This window comes from Chenopodium album, chromosome 2, assembly GCF_948465745.1.
Source record: "Chenopodium album chromosome 2, dcCheAlbu1.1, whole genome shotgun sequence".
NCBI classification, from domain to species: Eukaryota; Viridiplantae; Streptophyta; class Magnoliopsida; order Caryophyllales; family Amaranthaceae; genus Chenopodium; species Chenopodium album.
The window spans coordinates 77037664-77046592 of NC_137835.1; the positions used below are offsets into that span (position 1 = coordinate 77037664).

The 8929-nt window shown below is 35.2% G+C and overlaps 1 long non-coding RNA gene across 1 annotated transcript; it reads right to left on the reverse strand.

Moving 5' to 3' along the window:
- Positions 1-906: 906 nt before the first annotated feature.
- LOC145588372 (uncharacterized) lies at positions 907-2956 on the reverse strand. The gene is made up of 2 exons (XR_014101586.1): positions 2400-2956; positions 907-1159 (listed from the first exon to the last, which is right to left on the reverse strand). It is a non-coding gene; the product is annotated as an uncharacterized LOC145588372 (long non-coding RNA).
- Positions 2957-8929: the final 5973 nt, after the last annotated feature.

Sequence of the window (8929 nt, forward strand, 5' to 3'; positions counted from 1 at the left end):
AATTTGCTAATTAACTACTCTATACTCCAAACTTAATTAAATAAAATGCAAGAATATGTACTTCATGTTTTCTTCATTCTTTAATAATCGCAATGTTATCGTTTTAGAAAACTTGCAAAATAAATGCAATACTTATATAATTTTATCGGAATATTAATTTCTCTATTTTTTTTACCGTAACACACACGTATACTGTAACGCTCCGACTTTTAATCGGCGTCACCGGACCGTATATAACTCGTCATTCGCAGCGGAATTAATTAACCATAGATAAACCATTCTTTACTCATCATACTAAGCGGAATCAATTATATATAGATAATCTCATAGCCACCTGTGGGTTATGGGCCCACAAATAAATATACTCCTTAATGAGAATATTCAATAAAAAAAATACAACTCCAGTCTTCCTTACTGTAATAAAATAATCAATCTATCTCAGCTCTCGATGATCCATAATACATAAGCCTTGGTTCCATAATCCCTAAACTAACTAAATTCCTTTAATCCCTTTGCTTTTGATTAATTTCAGCTCTGTCATCATTATCCCTGTAATTATCCATAAAAATAGAAAACAGAGAAAACACAGGAAAATCCGAAAATGAGTTGAAAACTCAGTAACATTACTCTAGCCTGTAAAAACAGTTTTTCTTTCAAAATCATTTGAGCATATATCATACATACATAGTTGTTCAAAAATAATCGAACATCATTAATTTTAAAAGCTGTGTCGGCAAGGATCATTCCCTGTATGTAAGATCATAAGTACAGGTTTTGGACATAACATAACTTTCATTCGTAAACTGTAACGCCCCGACTTTTAATCGGCGTCACCGGACCGTATATAACTCGTCATTCGCAGCGGAATTAATTAACCATAGATAAGCCATTCTTTACTCATCATACTAAGCAGAATCAATTATATATAGATAATCTCATAGCCACCTGTGGGTTATGGGCCCACAAATAAACATACTCCTTAATGAGAATATTCAATAAAAAAATACAACTCCAATCTTCCAAACTGTAATAAAATAATCAATCTATCTCAGCTCTCGATGATCCATAATACATAAGCCTTGATTCCATAATCCCTAAACTAACTAAATTCCTTTAATCCCTTTGCTTTTGATTAATTTCAGCTCTGTCATCATTATCCCTGTAATTATCCATAAAAATAGAAAACAGAGAAAACACAGGAAAATCCAAAAAAATGAGTTGAAAACTCAGTAACATTACTCTAGCCTGTAAAAACAGTTTTTCTTTCAAAATCATTTGAGCATATATCATACATACATAGTTGTTCAGAAATAATCTAACATCATTATTTTTAAAAGTTGTGTCGGCAATGATCATTCCCTTTACGTAAGATCATAGGTAATTACAGGTTTTGGACATAACATAACTTTCATTCGTGTGGGAATGTTTCCCCCTTTCATTAACATACTTTCCTCCACCTGTAACTCGCCTATTTTCAACGTTCAGTTTACTTTCCAATGCCGACAAAAGTTTCATCTATCGTATCATATTAAATCATTTCAGAACAACTTTACACCTTATAAAAATTCATAGCACATTGACACATATCATAATCATTAATTCGTAACACTTAATTGAATAAAATAATCATTAGCGTTAAACATTTAACAGGGGCTTAACATAACAGCTCACTTACACATAATTTATAAATTAATAAAATAACTAGAATTACATGTCGTTCATAGCATTCTTATCACCTTGTATGATGCTAAGATATCTTTATGAACTATCGTACATATTCAGTACATCGTAACAAAATTCATGTATTGGTAATCTTTTTTTGGTGGACATGCTAGTCGCTGGACAGTATGACATGGCGGAACGTCTTTCGCGATGGGCCGGTGCCCATAACATAGAGCAGGTGCTCGACATAGTTGGGCTGGTGCCCCATGGGTACATGCATTGCAAGACCGAAACATAACATATACTGCCAGACGAACTAGGGCTTTCACTTTAATTTATCATGTTGTGTACCTTTTAACAATTTATTCGTAGATTATTAACATACTTTCGAGATATCCACAAATCAATAAAACATTGTACATATATAAAATCATTCATATAAATCAGAAGACTGAAATACATTAATTAACATGTTTATCATATTGCAAGTCATTAAGAATATATACAAGGATATAAAAGATCATGTCATGTCATGTGCACATAATACACTTTTAAATCATAACATGCCAAACATATCATATAGGCTTACATGTGATGTAGTAACAGGCCATTTAAGATTACACAAGTGCATTCATGATTACCAGACATAATTGTCACACATACAGGACTAGACACAGTTGCTAAACATAATAGTTACATATATGAGACTAAACACAATTGCTAGACATAATGGTTACCTCATTCGATCATCCTTAATCATCTCACTTAGCTTGTTCTCCAATAATCATCATTCGAACTCTCAACCTCCGTCATTAATTCCTCATCGTCATGATTTATTCGATCATACCCAAAAATAATAAATACTCATTAATAACTTCTTAATTCAAAACCTTTGATAAAATGAAGTATAAACTTATTTTTAGAGAACAAAACAAGTAGTACCTCATTTTGAGTAAAATGAGCATTACTTTAAAAATAGATAGTACTACTATTCATATTAGTATGTAGAAAATATTACTACAAAAACTTTAATTTAGAGAACTCTCAAATTGCTTTGGTATTAAAACTCATTTTTAGGAAGTTGAATGTACGAAGTACATAATCATCAATTCCTTGTGCAAAATAATATTAGAATATATATAAACACTACACTTTTAAGAGTAAAATAAGAACAAACATAGAACTTAGATAGCAAGCTACTACTATATTTTAACATCATTTTCTTATCATCAAAATATATAATTAATCGTTTTCAAAGAAAAGTTTTTATCTCAAATAAAAGATAAACTTATATATACTCTGTAGGGAATAATTTCAAGCCTTTAAATCCCACTAGCTTGAACCCCACTGTGATCATACACTAAAGTACGGTGGCGTCCAAAAGGAAAGAAAATAGAGCAAAAGAGTCGCCAACAAGTTTTTTAAGGAACTTGTAAACCGTTCACAGGGTGAAGGTTACACCCCTTAACGATCCAAGAGATCGTCCAACTCCATAAGGTCTAGAACCAAATAAGGGTTCGGGGATGAAGGTACAAATCCAACCTAAAAGAGATTGAACCTGCCCTAATAATAGGCCTCTACTTTATTCTGATCGTATTCATGTGCGCTTTTTAATTAACATGCAATCAATAGGATTAACCCTAAACCTGTTTATCTATGTTGGTTGAATTTAATGCACAAATAATCTATTATTGGCGATCACTTGAAATTATAATCATAATTAACCCTAACAAGATTATTAGATATCTTATTAAGCGTGATTACAAGTACCAATTCCCTTTAAACATGCAATAAAAGGTGTGATCAAGCAATAACAACATAATATCAAGCAACACAATAAATAATCGTGAATAATAATATCATCATAAAATAATAATAATAATATTCATAATCATCATAAATTATAACAATTATAATCATAATCATGTTCATGTTAATATTAAAGCATAATAAAAATAGCAAGATCCTAGGCATGATATTAACAAGATTAATAACAAACCCTAGCATGTCACTAAGCAATAAAAATCAAATCTTTAACCCTAACATGATACTAACAATCATACATATATTAGGAAGAACATAGGAAGCATCATAGCAATCATATTTAATATTAAAGTTACCCTAGACATGATACTAGGAATATCATAATAACAATGTAAACATGATTTCTACATCATAATATCAATAAAAATCAATTAAAGTACTTACTTTGATGCCTCGTACCTCTTTCTAATTACAAAATACACACGTCAGTAACTTCAAGGAAAATAATAAACAAACAATCAAATTAAATAATTGAAAGAGAGATTTGGGACCAAACCCTCAGAAATTAAAACCCTCAGAAATTAAAACCTTTCACGTCTAGGGCGAAGGCAACTTCGAATATGGCTAGGTGTTTCTAGATCTTGCGAATGCGGAATTTTATATGATAAAACCAAGTTTAGGAGGAGATGAATGAGAGAATTAAAAGAATGCTAATAAATGTTGATGAATGATGAGAATTGATGAATCTTGATGAATCTTAATGATTTGATGATGAATGAAAACGGAGTTTTAATACGATATTTATAGAGAAAATCAGCCAAAAAAGATAAATTAACAAAACAGAGTCTGACGCTCAGGAAACAAAGCTGGCGCCAACCCTGGCTAGCTGGTGCCAGGCACCAGCACTAGCGCCAGGCGCCAGGCGCCAATGGCTAGCGCCAGGCACCAGGCCTGGTTCCAGGCGCCAAGGCCTGGGGTTGGACGCCAAGCTTGATTCTAACGCGTTTTCGAAAATCCGATAAGTTTACCGTACTGGAGGATAAAATAATATAATTTCTTCGAAAATGCTATTTGATTTTGATTAAAACTCTGAAAAGTCAACTTATCAATGCTAATTGAATTAGGAATAAAAAGAACCTTCTAGAAGAATCTAGAAGACTAAAACCATTCCTAATTGCATTAGGAATGATAAATCATATTAGGCCCTCCCCTAGATCATTGGGTCGTACATAAAGCTCAAACCGGGCCCAGTTTAGTAAAGTGACCATAACTTCCTCAATATTCATCGGAATTGGGCTTATAATATATCGTTGGAAAGGTCTTTGCAAGCCCCATCCAACTACACCACTATTGGACCCATATCATGGACCAACCAAACTGGATTGGCTGTTTTCTTAAAATAAAGTTTTCAAAAACAGAGAGAAGAGAAAAGAAATTAAAACTTTCCGCAACACTAGACTTTTCACACTTTCGTTTCATTCGATTATGATTCGACGTGAAAGGTACTCATCACTGGGTTTGGTTTTGGGGAGACACAAATGGGTGTCTACAGAAGCCCCCACTTTGACTGAGTTTGGAGAAATGCAAGTTTCGAAAACAAAAGTCAAAGTAGCGATAGGGACGGAGAATGATTCAGAACGTTCTGCGATCCTAAATCATTCTTGCAACGCCGATACCTGCAAAACTAGCGTTAGTCAAACAGATAAAAGAGTTAATAAACGCATATCTTGCACCGTCGAGCACACGTCTCTGAAAGTAACCGATTGTTTGATGACCTCCTGCAAGCTAGAGAATGCCATCCCGCTTGAAAACTGCTATGCCTGTAACTGTTTCCAAATTAGAAGATTGCTTCGCCTGAAACGATCCTCCTCCGCTATGATAGTATTCCACATCCAAGGGAATACCATCTGTAGGGAATAATTTCAAGCCTTAATCCCACTAGCTTAAACCCCACTGTGATCATACACTAAAGTACGGTGGCGTCCAAAAGGGAAGAAGATAGAGCAAAAGAGTCGCCAACAAGTTTTTTAGGAACTTGTAAACCGTTCACGAGGTGAAGGTTACACCCCTTAACGATCCAAGAGATCGTCAACTCCATAAGGTCTAGAACCAAATAAGGGTTCAGGGATGAAGGTACAAATCCAACCTAAAAGAGATTGAACCTGCCCTAATAATAGGCCTCTAATTTATTCTGATCGTATTCATGTGCGCTTTCTAATTAACATGCAATCAATAGAATTAACCCTAAACCTGTTTATCTATGTTGGTTGAATATAATGCACACATAAACTATTATTGGCGATCACTTGAATTATAATCACAATTAACCCTAACAAGATTATTAATTATCTTATTAAGCGTGATTACAAGTACAAATTTCCTTTAAACATGCAATAAAGGTGATCAAGCAATAAATAATATCAAGCAACAATAATAATCATAAATAATAATCATGAACAATTATGAATATCAAATTATAATTAATAATAACCATGAACAATAACGAATATCATAATCATAGCAATCATAATTAATAATAATCATAATAATCATAACTATAATAATATTCATGTTAAAGCATAAAAGCAAGATCCTAGGCATGATACTAACAAGATTAATAACAAATCCTAGCATGTCACTAAGCAATGAAAATCAAATCTTTAACCCTAACATGATACTAACAATCATAAATATTAGGAAGAACATAGGAAGCATCTTAGGAATCACAATAAGCATATTTAATATTAAAAATACCCTAGACATGATACTAGGAATATCATAATAACAATCTAAACATGATATCTACATCATAATATCAATTAATCAATTAAAGTACTTACTTTGATGCCTCGTACCTCTTTCTAATAACAAAATACACACGTTAGTAACTTCAAGGAAAATAATAATCAAAACAATTAAACTAAATAATTGAAAGAGAGATTTGGGACCAAACCCTCAGAAATTAAACCTTTCACGTCTAGGGCGAAGGTAACTTCGAATATGGCTAGGCGTTTCTAGATCTTGCGAATGCGGAATTTTGTATGAAAACAAAGTAAGAAAGAATTGAAAGAAAGAATGTTAAAGAATTAATGATTGTTGATGAAAGCTTGAGAATGAAGAGAATTGGTGAATGAAAACGGAGTTTTTGATACGATATTTATAGAGAAAATTAGCCAAAAAAGATAATTTAACAAAACAGAGTCTGACGCTCATGAAACAAGGTTGGCGCCAACCCTGGCTAGCTGGCGCCAACCCTGGCTAGTTGGCGCCAGGCACCAGTGGCTAGCGCCTGGCGCCAAGCCTGGTTCCAGGCGCCAAGGCCTGGGTTTGGACGCCAGTCTTGATTTTACCGCGTTTTCGAAAATCCGATAAGTTTACTGTACTGGAGGATAAAATAATATAATTCCTTCGAAAATGCTATTTGATTTTGATTAAAACTCTGAAAAAGTCAACAAAGTCAACTTATCAATGCTAATTGAATTAGGAATGAAAAGAACTTTCTAGAAGATTCTAGAAGAATAAAACCATTCCTAATTACATTAGGAAGGATAAATCATATTAGGCCCTCCCCTAGATCATTGGGCCGCACATAAAGCTCAAACCGGGCCCAGTTTGGTAAATTGGCCATAACTTCCTCAATATTCATCGGAATTGGGCTTATAATATATTATTGGAAAGGTCTTTGCAAGCCCCATCCAACTACACCACTATTGGACCCATATCATGGACCAACCAAACTTGATTGGATGTTTTCTTAAAATAAAGTTTTCAAAAACAGAGAGAAGAGAAAAGAAAATAAAAACTTTCCGCAACACTAGACTTTTCCACACTTTCGTTTCATTCGATTACGATTCAACGTGAAAGGTACTCATCACTGGGTTTGGTTTTGGGGAGACACAAATGGGTGTCTACACCATCGAAGATTGCTTCTCTTGAAACAATCCTCATCCGCATTGATAATATTCCACATCCTAGGGAATACTGTCGAAGATTATTTCGCTTGAAATAATCCTCATCCGCATTGATAATACTCCACATCCTAGGGAATACTATCGAAGATAACCTCGCCCGAAATTACCTTCAGCTGTTCGTGACAACTCTCCGCAAGCTAGGGAAGGTTGTCGAAGATATCTTCTCTTGAAGTCATCCTCATTTGATGCGATAATTTTCCAAAGGAAATTACCGAAGATCCACGCCTGTCGATCTTTAAAAGTTTGCCTGAACTTTGCTTCCGCTATGCCTGTACGTCGGCGCTCTTTTGTGTTGAACCTGTATTTCGGTGCTCTTTGCTTTTGAACCTATATGTCGGTGCCTTTCGTTAATGAGCCAATGCTTAGGCGCTTTAAGCTAAGTGAAACGATCTCTTATCAGGTCGATCACTTTATGTAATCAAGACGATTACTAAATCATGTCAAATTGCTTAGATGGGCTAACTGGCGTACCAAGGAACCCAAAAATATGTTGCAGAAGGCTAGCATAACCTCATCAGGTGGCTGGATGCTTTGGCGTCGCTGAAAAACCATCAGTGCCAGCTATTTGGTGTTAGCGCCAGGCGCCAAGCCTAATTTGTGACGCCAATGCATAGGGACTGGCGCCAGCACGGGATCTCCCTTAAATACCCCTTTCCTCTTCATTTTGCTGCTCCATTCGTCGCGAAACTGCTCGAGGAAACCGAAAGCTTCAATTGCTCATTGCTTGCTCGTTTCTCAACCGAATTCGCTCAAATTTGTTGCAAATCAAAGCTATTCTCATCTATTTTCCTGATCTATGTAAGTTTTCTTCAAACTCACATCAGTTTTTATGAATTCTTGGCATGTTTATTCACGAATTTCATGAAAATTCGAAATTTATAATGCTCAATTTGCTTTGTTTGTCAAGTTTTATGCCATGAAATTGCTTTATTATGTTTGTATATTACCTTAGGAGTAATTTTAGACTTTTTTGACTCAATTTGGTGAAGAAATGAGCAATTTGCCATTGTTGGACCTCTTAAGGTCGTGAAGAACAATGTGACTCATTCCTGATGTTTTTGCTAGCAATTATTGTCCAATTTGTCACAATAATCACTATAGTATTGCAATAAGTTGTTTGATTGCTTGAAAAAATGTTGTTATGCTCAATTTGAATTTGTGCTCTATTTTAGTACTACGTACTCTGTTTTTTGCGAACATAGTATCATGCGGCTAGGCGAACCTTAGATACTATAGCACCTTAATTCATGATAATTCTGCACAATGTAGCATGGCTAGACAACGAGGCTCGGTCCCAAAACACTAGACGGGAGCATGAGCCCGTAAAGGACGACGCCACGCCGTCCACTTCACTCGGTCGGCTTCCGGAGTGGGACGAGCGGACTCTGTTCTTCGCCCCTGTCCACCACATTTCCGAGAGGGTGAGACAGGGTACCGAGCCCGGGAGGACATGGCATCACGGCTCTGGCTGTGACGGTTTAGGCGATTTATACAGGATGCACATCGCCAGGGATCCTGAGACGAGGCTCCTG